This window comes from Mustela nigripes, chromosome 14 (genome assembly GCF_022355385.1).
Source record: "Mustela nigripes isolate SB6536 chromosome 14, MUSNIG.SB6536, whole genome shotgun sequence".
In the NCBI taxonomy this organism is placed as follows: Eukaryota; Metazoa; Chordata; class Mammalia; order Carnivora; family Mustelidae; genus Mustela; species Mustela nigripes.
In genome coordinates, this window is record NC_081570.1 from 84,190,583 (window position 1) to 84,208,296 (window position 17,714).

Genomic DNA, 17,714 nt, shown 5'->3' on the forward strand with positions numbered 1-17,714 from the left:
GATATGTTTTGGCAACCATGACATATGAAGAAAGGCTGGGGAAACGCAAAAAGTAGTTTGGCTCAGAAAAGACTTGGGTTAATTCTTTATGAAGAGCTGTTATGATCTAGGTTGATTAGATGGTTGTAGTTTTGAAGGATGGAACTAGAATTGCTAGGTCAAAAAAATGAGGAGACAAGTTTTGGGTCAGTTTATGGAAGAATTTTCTAAGTGAAGGTTCCAAAAGGGAAAGGATTACTCAGCATGGTCATGAATTCTGTCACTAAAAATGTTTGAGCATGAGCCGGATGACTGACTGTCCCAGAGGAGAGAAGGGTGTGGCGATCGGACTGTCCCTTTGCACTATTAAGAGGCTGTTACAAGCAGAATTTTAACTTATGCTAAATTTAACTACAATAGTAGTGGGAAGTCTTAATTAGATGGTCCTACTTGTCTCTTCACCTTAATTCCCAAATCACATTATCTTCTGCCATTCCCTAGTTTTTATACTTCTCTTCCCACATTGGTTATGGTTTCCGTTTACATCTCTGCTGATGATGTGACAACTCCTTAGAAAGCCAGGATAAAATGCTTAGTGTTACTTTCTGTTTATTCCTTCCACTCACTCTCCATGTGTCCGACATACCTAAGAAGTCCCCATCAGTTTACCTTCTTGGTATCTTCACTATCTATGCCTTCTTTCTGTTCCCAGAACAGAAAGTTGTTATACAGTTACTACTGAGAACCATTAAAATAGTCTCATAATAGTCTCATAAAGTCTCAGTCTTCTTATCTTCTGCCTCTAGTCTATCCCATATGCTCACAACCACACTGACGTTTCCAGAGCACACAGTTCTAATCATACGGTTGCATTTTGCATTCAAGACGCATGATCAGGCTACCTGCAGCTCTCCTGCCTCACCACTCTGTCGTCCGCAACCTTGGTCGACTGAGTCCGAGTCTTTGAGTCTGTTGTATCACCCGGGAGCTCACTAGCAACGCAGTCTCAGAACCCACTTCCCAGATATAATGAATCAATCTGTATTGTATGTTACCAGGAGTCTGCATTGATTTGTTTGCACCTTACAGTTTGGAAGTACCATTCTAGAAGTACTGATCTAGGTTGGTTCACTTGTCACTACATGAGCTTGCTTCGAATTTTTCTACCTCTGTGTAGTTATTGTTGGGTTGACAAAGCAAATTCCTTTGTATTCCTTATGGCCTAATGTAAAACTGCCTCTTACCTAAGAGCGTCTTCATTCTTCAGCTAGAATTAATTTCTCCACTCTGTGCTCCCCATAATGCTGTTCTGAATCTTGTAATACTTACTACATTACCTTATGAATAGGTGTTTATTTCTCATCTTGATTGCTTGTCTATCTCCAATAGAGGAAACTTCTTGATGGTAGGAGAGTAGGAACTTTAAATATTTATAGGATAAATGTGTTATTGAGTGATATGGCCTATGATTTTTTTCTTGTGTATAGACCCAATTATTACGGTAATTTGCTAATGATCTGTTTTTGGTAAATTCAATTTGTATTGTGTTGGTCCTTCCTATCAGGATACTAAACCAAATAGAATTAAAACAAATTGGTCTTAATAAATGGTGAGTAAATGTTACTGCTAGATGACACAGGGCTATGTTGAATGTCAACCCTGGACAAAATCTCCTTTTTGAATTTTATTAGAAGAAATAAATGCAAAGCAAACCAAAACAAAGCAAGAACAAAACAACAACAAAACCCCCTCGAAGCCCCAAGGGAATCACTTAAGAACCTTTTTTACTAGGAAAAAATAACTTTTAGAGCTAATAGCACCTATCTCAATCAAAAAGCTTGGTTGCAAGCAATGGAAACTAATTACAGCAGGAAAGGAATGAAATGGTGCATATTAGGTACTCGCAGAGTAGATGTGCAGGCTGAACATGGCAGGGGCAGAAAGGGATAAACATTAACAGAAACTATAGCCAATGTTGTATTTGGAAAGGGGATTGGATATTGTATAGTGAAAAGAAAAATAAAATCCATGAGAACCTTTACGAAAGTTTTTTATGCAGGCAACAGTATTTATTTATTGATCTGTGACAATGGGGAATATTATTAAAATGTTTTGGGAAAATGATGTCAAAGGGCACCAGATTTGAACATAATATACTCTAAAAAATGTTTTATTGAGTTTTAAAGTTGCAATTTTATTTCTGCATCCTTGAGGTTCTGATAGAATGCTCTAGTATTAACTCTTAACTGGTAACCTCCTACATTTTTAGAAATGGCCAGTGTGATCAAAAAGAAACACAGATTCAATAGCTGTGTGGTTGTAGTGTTCAAAATTTATTTTATTTTAATATTTATTTGTATCCCACACTTTCCAAACAGGATATAAGACTAAAAGCTAAAGTAAACTTTCATAGTTATTCATTTTAGGAATGTATATTAAAGTTTTCTCAGTAAACAAGTAAAAATTTATATACTTGAAGGATTTTCTGTTTTAAATGGAATATTTTATTAACTGACACTGTATATACCAATCATGCTAGATAACACAGTTTTGTTAACTATAATATTAATAAAAAAGGATAGTCAGGAAATCAAATTTAGTAACAAATACTGACATAAAAATCAGTAAAATGCACAGAACAGAGGATTCTGTGCCAGTTAAAACCAATAGTTTTTAAAATTAAAACTGAATTATATGTATGCTTATATATATGTCTTTTATTTTGAAAATGCTATGGTATGGAATACTCTTTTTTACTTTTTAAAGTAACTTCACTGAGATATAATTTATATACTATAAACTTCACCCAGAAGTGATTTTTTTAATTAAATTTACTGAGTGGCATAACCATCCCTGTAAACAAGTTTGGGAACATTTTTATATCCCCCCCAAAATCCATCACGTTATTTATAATTAGTCTCTGTTTCACTCTCAGCCATGGACAACCTCTAATCTGTTATTTCTGTCTCTACAAATTTGCCTTTTCAGGAAATTTCATATAAATGGAATCAGACAATATGTGGTCTTTTGTGTCTGGTTTCTTTCATTTAATTAACATAATATTTTTAGGTTCATTTTTCCTGTAATTTTATTATTTTTTAGTCATGGCTCTAATTTTTTGGTATAAGAAATAGTTTTTATTTTGAAATGAAAAACAGAGCTTAATCATTTGAAATGAAATGTTAGGAATAGAAATCCTGTTTAATATTGAAATGAAAACCTTATTACACGTGATCAAAAACAAATGGTAAACTCTTTGGATAAGAATCTTCAAAATTGGGGAAAAAAATCCCTAATTTGTTCTTCTGCATTAACTTTGAGAAAGTTGTGTGTGTGTGTGTGTGTGTTCGTACACACATATATAAATATATATTTAATCTAATTGAACATCGAATAATATTTTCATCAGCTTTCACTATTTATGCTGTAATATAAGCAACAAGATCTCAGTGACTTACCTACAATAAAGGCTTATTTCTTTTTCATGAATCTGTCAACTGTAACTGAGCTATGAGTGTGTTCCATGTTTTGAGTCTCTTTCACATGTCTTCTTCATTCTGGGATCAAGACAGAAGGAAAGACCCCTAACTGGGACATGTGATTCCTCTGGCAGAGGGAAAAAAAATAGGAGCACTGGTGAAAACAGGTAATGGCTCCCAAATCTGCCCAGACACATGCCATTATCCAAACTAAGTCACTGAGCAAATCTATTGCGGTGGGAAGCTATTTTCCTTCCAGAAGGAGGCACTGAAAGTTACCTGGCATTTAACCAGGAGATATAATCCTCTCCTAGGGAGACAGAGGGCCACTGGGAATAATCATACCATCTCCCACAGTGGTCTTGTGGCAAAGCTAGAGGCAAATGACAGGGTAGACCTCTCTGAATAAGGAAAAACACGTTTTTTCTTCCCTATAGGGTATTGAATACAAAAAAGAAAAGTTTTCACTAGGTAAGGAGCATAACTAAGAGAAATTCTGACACAGTAAATGGTAAAGTGAGTATTTTGTTGTTTATACCTTCACCAAAGCCTGTGTTTGTTCCCACCACTTACCACCTTTCTGGTCACTCCAACTTTCTGAGTCCTTTCCTGTCATAGGCCTCATTGATTCTCCAGACTGGATTCCTTTTCTCTTAGTGTCTTTTCATCACTGGCTCCTCTTTTTTTTTTTTTTTTTTTTTTTTTTGTAAGATTTTTAAAAATTTATTTAACAGAGAGAGGCACAACAAGAAAGGGAACACAAGCAGGGGGAGTGGGAGATGGAGAAGCAGGCTTCCTGTTAAGCAGAGAGCCCAATGTGAGGCTCGATCCTAGGACCCTAACATCATGACCTGAGCCGAAGGCAGAGGCTTAACCACTGAGCCACTCAGGTGCTTCTGCCTCCTTTTCAATATTACCTCCTGAAAGACACGTTCCCTCACAGCTTTATCAATTCTTTCTCCCTTCCTTAACCTTTAATCCCAGGAATCCCCCCCACAACACACACACTTTTATTTTGGAATTTATAAACTTGTTTATTAATACTTACTCAAATGTGGGATTTTCCTGCTTCATTCTCTATGTTTACTTGTATTTTATCTCCAACCCTCCCACTTAACTAAAGTATAAGCTTCATAAGAGCCAGGAAGCATGCCATCTTGGCTGCTGTTTAGCCCCAACCAGTGCCTGACACATGGTTGACATTCAGTGAACATTTGGAAAATGAAGTAAATCTTCTACACTGGGTTCTTTTTGTGTGTGCATTGGCTGGTGGTGATGGTAGTGGTGATTGGGTCTTGGCTCTACCAGTTGAGATAAGTGATTTGCGGAGAATTATTATGATCCCCATGCTACAAGTTTATCTATAAGATACAGATGATGATGATTGCACTTATTTCCCATCATGTTGTTGGCAGGATTAAATGAAGTAATGTAAGTGGATGGTGCTAAGGCACAGTCCCTGTCCCTTAGAAAATTTCAGTATTTGCCATTATTAAGATTAATGTTTTTAAGTTGTAGGCTCATCCATTTTGCAATTTGTAATGAGATGGTCAGAGACTCACAAATATATTTGTTACTATATGGTTTTTACTTATTATAGAGAGTGCTACCAGAATTGGGGTATTGTCTCTTAAATGCTATATTATAGGCTTGATCATTTTATTATTCTTTCCTCTATTGCAGGCTTTGCCAATACTGTATTTTTTACCAATTGAAAATTTGTAATAGCCCTGTGTCAAGCAGCTCTCTTGGCACCATTTTCCTAACAGTGTTTGCTTACTTTGTGCCTCTGTGTCACATTTTGAAAATCCTTGCAATATTTCAAACTTTTTAAGCGTTATTATATTTGTTACTAACCTGTCATCAGTGATTTTTGATGTTATTATTGTAATTTGTTTTGGGGTTCCAGGAACAACACTCGTATGAGATGGGGAACTTAATACATAAATGTTGTGCGTGTTCTGGCTGCTCCACTGACTGGTCGTTCCCCTATCACTCTCCCTTTCCTTGAGCCCCCCTATTTCCTGAGATGCATCAATATCGAAATTAGGCCAATGAATAACCCTACAGTAGCCTCTAAGTATTAAAGTGAAAGGAAGAGGCATATGTCTCTCACTTTAAATGAAAAGCTAGAAATAATTAAGCTTAACAAAGAAGCATGTCAAAAGTCAAGATATTCCAAAACCTATGCCTCTTGCACCAAACAGCCAACCTCTGAATGCAAAGGAGAAGTTCTTAAAGGAAATTTAAAGTCCTACTCCAGTAGACATATGAATGATAAAAAATGAAACAGTCTTATTACTGATATGAAGAGAATTTTAGTGGTCTAAAGAGGAGATTAAACCAGCCACAATATTCCCTTAACCCCAAGCCTAAGCCAGAGCCAGGCCCTAACTCTTCAGTTCTCTGAAGGCTGAGAGATGTGAGGAAGAGGAAGCTGCAGGAGAAAAGCTAGAACCTAGAGAGGTTGGTTAGTGAGGTTTAAAGAAAGAAACCATCTCCGTCATATAAACGTGCAAGGTGAAGCCACAGGTGCTAATGGAGATGCCGCAACAAGGTATCTGCAGGGTCTAGCTCAGCTCATTAATAAAGGTGGCTACACTGAACAACTATTTTCAATGTAGAAGACACAGGTTGTTATTGTTTTTTTTTTTTTTTAAAGATTTTATTTATTTATTTGAGAGAGAGCATGAGAGAGGAGAAGGTCAGAGGGAGAAGCGGACTCCCCATGGAGCTGGGAGCCCAATGTGGGACTCAATCCCGGGACTCCAGGATCATGACCTGAGCTGAAGGCAGTCGCTTAACCAACTGAGCCACCCAGGCACCCCAGAAGAAACAGTTTTCTATTGGAAGAAGATCCTACTACGACTTTCATAGCTAGACCGAAGTCAACACCTGGCTTCAAAGATCCAAAGAACAGGCTGACTCTGCTGTTAGGGGCTCGTGCAGCTGGTGACTTTATAAGTCGAAGCCAATGCTCATTTACCACTCTGAAAATCCTAGAACCTGTAAGAATTACAAATCTGTACAAATCTGCCTGTGCCCCAAAAGTGGAACAACAGAGCCCGGATGACGAGACATCCGTTTACAACATGGTTTACCCAATATTTTAAGCCCACTATTGAGACCTCCTTCTCAGAAAAAATATTCTTTTCAAAATATGACTGCTCACTGACAATGTACCTTGTCACCCAGGAGCTCTGATGGAGATGGATAATGGGATTACTGTTGTTCTCACGCCTGCTAACACAACTTCCATCTTGCAGCCTGTGGATCAACGAGTGATTTCTACTCCTTAAGCCTTATTATTTAGGAAATACATTTCATAAGGCTGTAGCTGCCATGGTGATGTATCTGATGGATCTGGGGGCCAAGAAAGTCAAAAACCTTCTGGGACAGAATGCCATTAAGAACATTCATGATCCAGGGGAAGAGGTCACAATGTCAACATGAACAGGAGTCTGGAAGAAGTTGATCCCAGCCCTCATGGGTGACTTGGCAGTCTCAGGACTCCAGTGGAGGCAGAACAGCAGATGTGGTGGAAACAGCAAGAAGACTAGCAGCAGCAGGTGAGCCTGAACATGTGACTGGATGGCTGTGATCTCCTGATCGAATGTTCATAGCTGAGGGGCTGCTTCTTACGGATGAGCAAACAGTGGTTTCCTGAGCTGGACTCTACTCCTGGTGAAGATGCTGTGAAGACAGTTGAAATGACAACACAGGATTTAGAATATGACACACACTTAGTTGATAAAAGCAGCAGCGGGCTTGAGAGGACTGACTCCCATTGTGAAAGAAGTTCTGCTGTGGGTAAAATGCTTCAAACAGCATCATACTCCGCAGAAAAATTGTTTGTTAAAGGAAGAGTCAATATTTTCAGTAAATTTCAGTGTTGTCTTATTTTAAGAAATTGTCACAGCCATTCCAGCCTCTAGCTGCCACCACCCTGGTCAGTCAGCAGCATCAACATTGAGGCAAAACCCTCTGCCAGCAAAAACATTACAACTCACTAAAAGCTCTGGTGATGGTCAGCATTTTTTAGCAAAGAAGTGTTTGGTAATTAAACTATATGGACTGTACATTTTCTAGACATAATGCTATTGCACACTCAGTAGACTACTGTTTAGTGTAAACATGACTTTTCTATGTATTGGGAAACCAAAAAATTCATTTGAGTCACTTTATTGCAATATTCCCTTTATTTGGGTTGTCTGGAACCAAACCCTCAATATCTCTAAAGTGTGCCTTGTGTGTGGATATAGCTCCCCAGTTGAATGACTCATGATATGTAGTATTTGTCATGTTATTTGAAAGTGCTAGAGGAAAAGAATATTCCTGGTACAGCTGTTTTAACTATCTACTAGTTTTCTTGATATATTAGAAGTATATATTAAGGCTCTTAGGAATGCTTTTAATGTTGTTGGTGTGGCTGATATCAGGACAACTCAACCTTTTCCCTAGAAACCATCTACAAAGATGAAACTTTGATTAAGGAGGGTAGTTAAAATTTATTGTGTGTCAGAATCCATTTTAGTCATGCCTGTTAAAGTGTACAGTCAGTTTGCTGTGCTCCTGAGGGACCATTTTTATTTATTTATTTATTTATTTATTTATTTATTTTTAATTTTATTACATCCCTAAGTTGGGTCTGCAGTGTTGTCTGCCCCTAGAACTTATTTTCAACTTCTTCAATTCTGGTCAGAGTAATTCTTTTTCCTGGTTTGCCCCTCTCCTACTTAGTCGTCACTAAATCTAGAATAGGTAGTTATTCTACCTATTCTGGTTGATGTTCTACCTATTCTGGTCTGGTTCGAACTGGCTGATACTGTGTTTAATATGTGTATCCAGTACCCCAAACTCATTTTGAGGCAAGTTTAGTAGACTTGTCATTTGTGGATTTAACATTGAGGGCTTTAAATATCTTTGGCATGCAGTAACATGACATATTCGTGAAGCATACATAGAACTGTACCAGTGGTTTGGATGACACACCATGTGGGAGCGTTACCTGTCTTTTAGCCTTAACATTTTACTTTTTATTTACCTGTCATAGCTTACATATGCAGTGATATTTACTAAGGTGAATAAAAATATTAATGTGTGTGTGTGTGTGTATGTGTGTGTCTGAGTATTAGAAAGCCCTTAAAAGAATACAAATGCTAAAAATCTAGAACTTACTTACTTTTGCCTACCTACAAACTGTCAATGGAACTTTATTTTTATTTCTAAGTTTTATGAGAAGACTTTAAAAGAAAATTACTGGATAGTTTTCAGTAATCCAAAAATATAACCTTATCCTCTATGAGCACACCTTTTATAACTTTTTTTGTTAAGATTTTATTTATTTATTTGAGAGAGTGAGCGAGGAAGCTAGCACAAGAGAAGGGGGGAGGCATGCATGAGCGGGAGAAGCATACTTCTTGCTGAGCAGGGAGCCCGACACAAGGCTCCATTCCAGGACCTTGGGATCATGACCAGAGCTGAGGAGAAACACTTAACAGACTGAGCCACCCAGGTGCTCCCCCTCCAAAGTTTTTAAGTGATTTTTTACTCTAGAGTATTTTCATACGTACAAAAAAATATACAGATCTTCCTTCACTTATGATGAGGTTACATCATATGATGGGGTAAATTGAAAATATTGTGAGTTGAAATACATTGAATACAACTAACCTACCAAACATCATAACTAGCCTAGCCTACCTTAAACATGATCAGAATATTTACATTAGCCTACAGGTGGGCAAAAATCATCTAACACAAAGCCTATTTTATAATAAAGTGGTGAATATCTCATTCACCTGAGATACTGAATTTGCTGAATATTGTCCTGAAAGTGAAAAACAGATTGATTTTATGTGTAGAGCATGTGTTAAGTGTTAAGTGTCTTGGCTGTTTACCCTCATGATCTCATGGCTAACTGGAACACTACTGTCCAGCAGTATGAAAGAATATTACGTAGCGTGTGTATCGCTGACCCAAGAAAAGATCAAAATTCAAAATCAAAGTATGGTTTCTACTGAAAGTGTGTCACTTTCTCACTATTGTGAAGTCAAAAATCATGAGTATTGCTATCTGGTTTAAAAAAAAATGTGGAGGGGGGATTAGAAAATACTCAACAGGGTTGTGGTAAGGTTTACCTAAGATATGCATACAAAGTCTTCAAGCAGATGATGTATGTATCACATTTATTCCTCTTTTTTTTTTAATCCTCTCCTTAATCCTCTGTGATCCAAGGTAAGATCTGACCTTTCTGCCAGACTACAGAGACTTTTTCTTTTAATATACCATGTTTTGGGGGGAGGTGGACAGAGGGAAATTTTCTGTCAGATAGAATGATGTGAAAAATTACATGATTAGTATATAGCTTTATAGTTCACAAAACCTGAGGTAGTCCAAGTACATTCAAGGCAACAAAGTTAGAAAATAGAAATGCTAGAAACAGAAAAGTGGATGAATCAATTATCATATATGCATACAAGGGGATATATCCTACATAGCCCTGGAAATTATGTCAAATAAGATTAGAGTGTTGTATGCCCCTTTATAGAACATGACATGGGCTGGCTTTTCCCCCAATCACATTTTCAACAGTGTTCCGCAAGAAGGCCTTTCTGATTTTTTATTATTATTATAAGCAGGCAGATTGGAAGGAGCTGTAAACCAAAACACAGCTGGTATGTCTAAATTTAGGCCCATCAGGATGAGTATCCCTCATAACACAGTTTCTCAAACTCCTTCCACTTTAAGTTGCTTTTTTACCAGATGTCTCTTGGTGTGTGTGTTTCTTGCGCATCAGCAAATTTTATTTGCGTGGCCTTTTCATGCCACTCTTCTGATTTATCACACTTCTCACATTGATTTTTTTCCCCTCTACTTGTAAAAAGAAAATAGCTGTTTGTGCACAGATGGTGGGTATGATTTAGTATTATAAGAGTAATTCATGTTATATTTATGAGATGTTTCCAAGTAGCCTTTTAGTGGGAAGTATTCAGGAAGGACACCTTTTAGAAAGGTCGTCTCTCACCTTTTAACCTGTTTCTTTTGGTGTTTATCTCCTGAGTACTCAAATATTGGCAGGCCGTTGTTTGTTTTAAAATTCAGGGATGTTTTTTATTTATATCCATCGTAGAGCCTCGGAACCATCCAAGATCATTAAAGGAGGGAGGCAAAAGCATTTCTCAGAAATTACTGGAGCTGATTGTTAACCTGTAAGAAAATGAAGGAATGGAGGAGCAAGGATGCAATGCAGTAATCATACCATTCCCCCTTCCTACCATTCCACCCTTGCTTCCTTCCTTAAATTTTTATTGTGTGCAACTCTGTGTATAGAAATGCTGTCAGTGGGCGCCTGGGTGGTTCAGTGGGTGCCTGGGTGGGCGCTTGGGTGGCTCAGTGGGTTAAAGCCTCTGCCTTCAGCTCAGTTCCTGATGCCCGCGTCTTGGGATCGAGTCCCTGCATTGGGCTCTGCTCAGCGGGGGGCTTGCTTCCTCTTCTCTCCTGTCTCTCTGCTTACTTGTGATTTCTGTCAAATAAATTAAAAAAAAAAAAAAAGAAAGAAATGCTGTCAGTTTGCCAGGGCTACTGTAACAAAGGACCGTAGATAAGCGGTCTGAAACCAGAGACATTAATTTATCTTTTTCATAGCTCTGGAAGCTAGAAGTCTGAAGTGCATGTGTCAGTGGGGTTGGTTCTTTCCGAGAGCAGTGAGGAAGGAATCTGTTCCAGGCCCCTCCACCTGGCTTGTAGATGGCTGTCTTCTCCTCATGTTTCTCAACATTGTCTTTCCTCTATACATGTCTCTGTGTCTAACTTTGTTCTTTTTATAAAGACACCGGTGGGTCATGTTGCATAAGAGCCCACCCCAGTGGCCACATTTTGGCTTAATAAACCTCTGTAAAGACCCTATCTCCAAATAAGGTCACACTCTGAGGTATGCGGTGTTAGGTCTCTTCAACATATGAATTTTGGAAGGACAGAATTTAATCCATAACAAATGCTTATTCTAAACCAAATGTAGCAACAAGGAAAACTTACACTTAATTTGTAATTGGTTGTGTCAATAAATTTCAGTGTCATGCTAACACAATTCTAATGTCCATTTAACTAAGTAAAGTCATTTAAGAGGTTTCTCTCATGATGGATGTGTTGGTTTGGAATAAGGGTAGAGGACAAAGACTTCTTACAATAATCTGGCTTCACTGTTACACATTATATATTATGTTCACATCTGGGCTGGAAACCATCCCAGGATTTTGGTGTGTGTGCCTGTGTGTCTTCACTATGCTAGCTATAAGGAGGGTATTCAATGTTATTTAAGAAGTAGAGATCTACCACACAGATCATTTCCCTTCTGCTTTAATCTCTTGAAGAAAGAAAATGAAATGGTGTCCTTTCATTGTCTAGAAGACCAGTAGATAATGGACATCTATCCAAATGCTAAGAATGAATGGACATATAAATAAAGTTCAGGGAGGCGGGCAGGGAGAGAAAAAAGAGAGAGAGAACTAATGAGAGAAAGAAGCACACATTATTGTGGAGGTGAGACCTTTGTTTGGAAAGAACAAATTTTAATGATCCATTTCTCCTGAAAAGCATCCACCACAAAAGGTTAAATGGAGGGCTTTTTTGGTTAATTGCTTCTTTGGATCTTCTCAAACACTTATTTTCTTCTCTTATTCATGTCCAAATGTAAATCTTTTAAACATTGTCATTATATTTTCTTTCCCCTTTTTTGAAGTGAATATAAAAGTCTTTGGATAGTCAGTTTTATTGAGGTTTTAAGAATGTTTTTGAGTGATTCATAGTAATTTAAATCCTTCTACTGAATCTTGGATGTTGCTAAATTTCAGCCTGTAATTTTCTTCCTTTGCTCGATATCGAAGCATATTTTTGACACCACACTATGCTCATTGGAATTGTGAGCTTTTGTAAATTCATGCAGATCTTTCCCGCTCTACAAAAGGATGCATTTTAAGCAGAAGAAATAGAATGCTAAATTATGTAGTAGGTATAAGAAGTGGGCTGTGAAAAAAAAAAAAAAGAAGTGGGCTGTGGTGAGTTAAGAGGGTGACTACAAAGAATACCAAAGCACATGGTTGTGTGCAGTGTCAGGGAAATTTAAAGTACCCGTGCCTGTCAAATTAAAATTTGTCAGCTTAAAAAGCTACTACAGGACCCCTCCCCCATCTGAAAGTAGAGCATTCCTATGAAATCTTTTGTAAGCTGAGATAGATTAAAGCGAAGAAGCAGTTACCATTAATCTATATGGAAAAAATTTTTAAGCTTTCCCAGACCCAAAACACAACCTCTCTTAGGCTTTTTCTGGCACCTTAAGATGCATTTTGCTAATGGATGCACAAAATAAATGGAGATAAAGCACTGATGTTCACAGACACAGTTCAAGCGGTGGAGTTTGAGGCCCTGATGCTGAGTGTAGTTCCTGGGGAAGGAGCTTGGTGGCGCCACTCTTACTGCGTGGGGTGCACCCCGCCTTTCTCAGGGTTGGCTGCAGAGCCTTCGCTGAGCACTGTTTTTGCTTTTCACCATTTTCCAGAAAAATGAAAATCTTTGGATTGCAAAAACAGATACTTAATGTAGTGAAGTGGCTGTACTATATACAATATATACTATACAGAGATATTTTTATACCTGCTGACTGCATATTTATTTGGAACCTCTAAATTACATTTTTAATGACTCCTTAGTGTTCCATTGTGTTAGCATTCCATAATTTATCTTGACAATCCAATTTCCATGTGATCCCAGGCATTTTAAAATTTCCTATTTAATTAAGCATCTTTGATCAATTAACAAAAAATATCAAATGTTATCCAGGGTCATTTGCCCAAATGGCCCTAGACAATTATTTTAACTTATTACAGTAATTCTTGCTGCCTTTGAACATATGCACAGTGTTGACATTAACAATTTTAATATTTTTCTCAGTAAATGTTTATTTTAGAATCTGGAAATGCAGAAACTCATAGAAAAATACTAAACTCAACAACCATCCCAACACCTGAAATAACTTCTGTTAACTTTTTTGGTATAGCTTATAAGGTTGTATCCTCTGTCTCTCACGCTTTTTTTCTCTTACCCTCTCCGTCTTAAACGCACATAAACACACATACACACCCAAGAATCTAATTGTACACAAATTTTATATCCTGTTATTTTCTTTTAATAATATACTGTGACCCTTTTTCCAACATACTGTATTCTGTTACTTCTAGAATAATAATTTTAATCACTTTATTGTGTTCTATCACATGGATAGACTTTATTCTAGCCTATTAATAGGGAAATACCATAATTTATTTTGCTAAACTTTATGGCAAGATATTTATTGTCTCTTATTTTGTGTCTCATTAGTACAACTGTTATGTGTCTATTCCTTGGTTTAAATCATGCCTAAGTGTTTTTCTTTTCATAAATCATTTTGTAATCACAGCAACCTGAACCTTCTAAATTTAAACAAACCTATTGTTCTTACCTCTCACTTGGTGTGTCTTACCATAATATCTCTTGTATTATTGCATTGAGGGGTTATCCAAATGCTGCATTATAGTTCACAGAACTAACTTTTTGTGTGGGAAGAGCCTTAAGAATAGTGCTGTGGATATTACTGATGCTTCAAAAGGATTTAAGTTGATTTGTTTTCAGGGGTAAAATAAGTCAGTATTACGATTTCAGTCTTTTTTTCATTCCTAGTACTACAAAAGCATTCCTTCTCTTAAAATATTGGGGTTTTGCTACATTTTTATATACTAATAAATTTAGAAGTTGTACTGTTTTAGCCTTTGAGGTGGGAGAGATTTTGCAAATTTTCAACTCCAGGTCCTCAATTTAACCTTGAAAGGTTGAATTAATTGTTCGAAGTTATTTGCTTAGTCAGTGGTAGAGAAAGGACTAGAACCCACGTTTGAGCCTCCTCTGTAATGATTTTTTTTTTTTTTTCCATTTAGGACTGGCTAACTCTGTTGCTAAGTTATGATAGACTTTGTTGCTGAATTCATCTTTAAGTGTGTTGGTTAAATTTAATCTGTTCATAACAACAGACAAAATTTTTTATTCTAACATCTATACATATTCTTAATTTTGGAGGAAAAAAGTAGTATGTAAAAGAGAAAGCAGAGAGTTGGAAACATGTCATTTTTACTACTGAAGAAATAACTCAAATGTCATATTGATACTGTTAGTTTTATGTTTGCATATGAATAAAACATTACTGGTAGAATTTACTGCATGTTATCCTTTTGTTTCATTTAAAATTTTTTATTAAAAAATAACATGCAGCCCTTTCTTTAAAAACAAACTATTGATAGTGCCTGAGGAGGCAGTATGTCCAAAGAAGTAGCCAGTGGCTTTGAGTCTGAGGAGGGAACCAGTGTGGTTGTGAATGAGAACAAGACTGCTTTGGTTCATGGGGTCAGGGCTGAGAAGACAGTTGGCCTGGATGGAAGATTGGTTACATGGAGGGGGATTGAGCATTAATAAATATCTTCCAGTTACTGGGAGCCAGGCTTCTCTCTGCTGGAGAAAAGAGTTACAAATATGGAAAGAGGTAAAGCTGGAACAGTCAAATGGTGTCAAATTTTAACTGGAGGTATTGGTGTGAACTCATAGTATTTACTTTCTATCTGTATATCTCTAGATCCAGATGTGTATTGCATGTGTGTGTATGTGTATGTGTATTGTACATATATTTCCTATCATTCACATCTTGGTTTCCAAATTCCAGTTTCCTCTAGAAGGAACCAGAGTTTCTTAGAGAAATATCTGATTCTATAGCTGGGTCAGGGAAAATAGAAGATAAACCCGAAACATCTTGTTCTGCGAAGTTATGTTATGTACAGTGCTCAAGGAATAATGAAGACAAATCAAAAACACACAGATGCCCCTAAGGGGTTCCACTAGGCAGGTCATGGACACTTAACATCAAAATAAATTATGACATTAATGGATTATAACCTATTGAATAATATAGGAATCTGTGAGTCTATACTTATATAGTTAATTGTGTAAATAAATAAATACTCCTCATTCTCCTTAGGAGGAAACCTAGTGATAATGTCAAAATTGAAAAAAAAAAAAAAAGGAATACATGTGTTATTTTGAAATAAGGAATGTAACAAGGAACAAAAACAGCTAATAGAGTTCTGAATTTGCTTCTGAAGAGTGTGAACTGGGAATAGCAATTCTGGAGCATGGGAAGCTGCTTTTAAATTTTAATTTGCTTTGTCTTATTTTAAGCTTTGTAGAATTATTTGACTTTTTAAAACTATACATATACTTTTTATTTTGAAATAATTTCAAACTGGGAGAAAAGTTGCAAGAATACCACAAAGAACCTAGATTTCCCAATGACTGCCATTGCACAATTTTCCTTTCTCTCTTTCTCTGAGTTAGTTGAATACATTGAAGACATGATATTTTATTACTCCTGAATTGGCCTGCATATTTTTTGAAAACAGGGACACTCTCCTACCAAAGTACGGTATACATACACAAATCAGGAAACTGATAATGACACAATACTACATTCTAATCCACAGACCCTTTCATATTTCTCCATTTGTCCCAATAACATGATCAGAGAGAAAAAGCAAAGGTTCTCCTTCTTTAGTATGGAACCCAATTCAAGATCACATGTTGTAGTTAGCTATTATGTATCTTTGGTCTTCTTCAGTCTGGAACAGTTGCTCATCTTCCTTTTTTCCATCAGAGGAGTTGAATTTTTGAAGCTATTTTATAAGCAATGTCTCTCCCTCTCAAACATACACAGTACCTGTATTTTTCTTCTGATCAGTATAATTATATCACCATTTTTAGTTAAATTCAGGATTAAGAACAATTAGTGGGTGTTCACAGTCAAGCCATATAGTGAACCAGGATTACGTTTTCATTCTTGTACATCTTTTGCTTTCTTGAGAGTTTATCATTCATTTATTCCTTCATTCATTAACTTCCTCTCCTTCCTTATCCCACACTCTTGCTTTTTGCCCATCCTGGCTTCTCTGTACCCATCTCAGTTCATCTCTAGAATCTAACATGACATGCTTCCTCTCATTATGTTTAAACATATCACATATTCTGTCACCTCCCTCTCTCCTTCCTCCTCCCTCCCTCTCTTTCTCTTTTTTTTTCCCTCCCTCCCCCCTCCCTTCCTTTTTCTTCCTTCCATCTTTTTTTTTCCTTCCTTCCTTTGCTCACTCCTCTGGTCTTTCCTTCTGTCCCTCCTTCCTTTTCCCTCTCTTGCTTCATTCTTTTTCCATTCTTCTTCTCCTTGCCTCCCTGGTGACTGTCTTTCTGACCAGGTCTGTATACGATTTCTCTAGTTCTGCTGTAAAGCTATCAATCTGGAACATTCCTTCACACTCATTTGAAGAATTTCTTCTGGTTCTCTTTTCTGTTGAGTCTGCTGTTTTTAGATTGTTTCTTCTTCTTCTTCTTCTTCTTTTAAAGATTTATTTATTTATTTGAAGGATAGGGGAGGAGCAAAGGGAGAGGGAGAGAGAGAATCTCAAGCACACTCTCTGCTGAGCACAGAGCCCTATTCTGGGCTTGATCCCACAACCCTGACATCATGACCTGAGCCAAAACCAAGAGTCGGATGCTCAACTGACTGAGCCACCCAGGCACCCCCTAGATCCTATTTCTTATTGCTCTGTGCCCTTATTTTAGAAAGTTAAAGAAGCTTCCAAAGAATGGGTGCACGGGAAGTCAGTTTTGGGTATCCTTTATATCTGAGATGGTTTTAATCTATGTATACTTGAATGACAATTTGCCTAGAGTTCTAGGTAGAAGATATTCTCTCAAAATTAGGAAGACGTTTTATTGTCATTTAGTTTCCTGTGTACCATTGAGAAATTTGGAGCCATTCTCAATCCTGAGAGTCCTGTTGTATTTTACCTATTTATATTCCCTCTGGAAGCTAAGATCTACTATGAAATGTCACAGTAGTAGATGGTTGCACAACACATCCTACCCCACCAAGACCCCATTCATTTTGAGGAGGTATGAGAGGCCCTGTCAGCCTGGAAACACTTCAGTTCAAAGCCCATTTTTCCTTCTTCATTTTATGAAGTTAGTTTTATTAAAGCACTGCCTGCCTGGATCCTTTAATTTTTAAAAACACTTCCTTCTCCTTTTCCATCTCTTGTTCTTGTAATTCAGCTTAGTTCTTGACTTCTAGCTTTCAAACTTCCTGTTGAGTTGTTATCTTATTATATTTCAATTTTCATGAGCTTCCTT

The 17,714-nt window shown here is 37.1% G+C and overlaps 1 protein-coding gene across 1 annotated transcript in view; it reads left to right on the forward strand.

Annotated features, from left to right (window-relative positions):
- Positions 1–17,714, forward strand: part of SNX7 (sorting nexin 7) — a 110,188-nt gene that overhangs the window by 6,107 nt on the left and 86,367 nt on the right. The gene's annotated exons all lie outside the window — the stretch shown is intronic.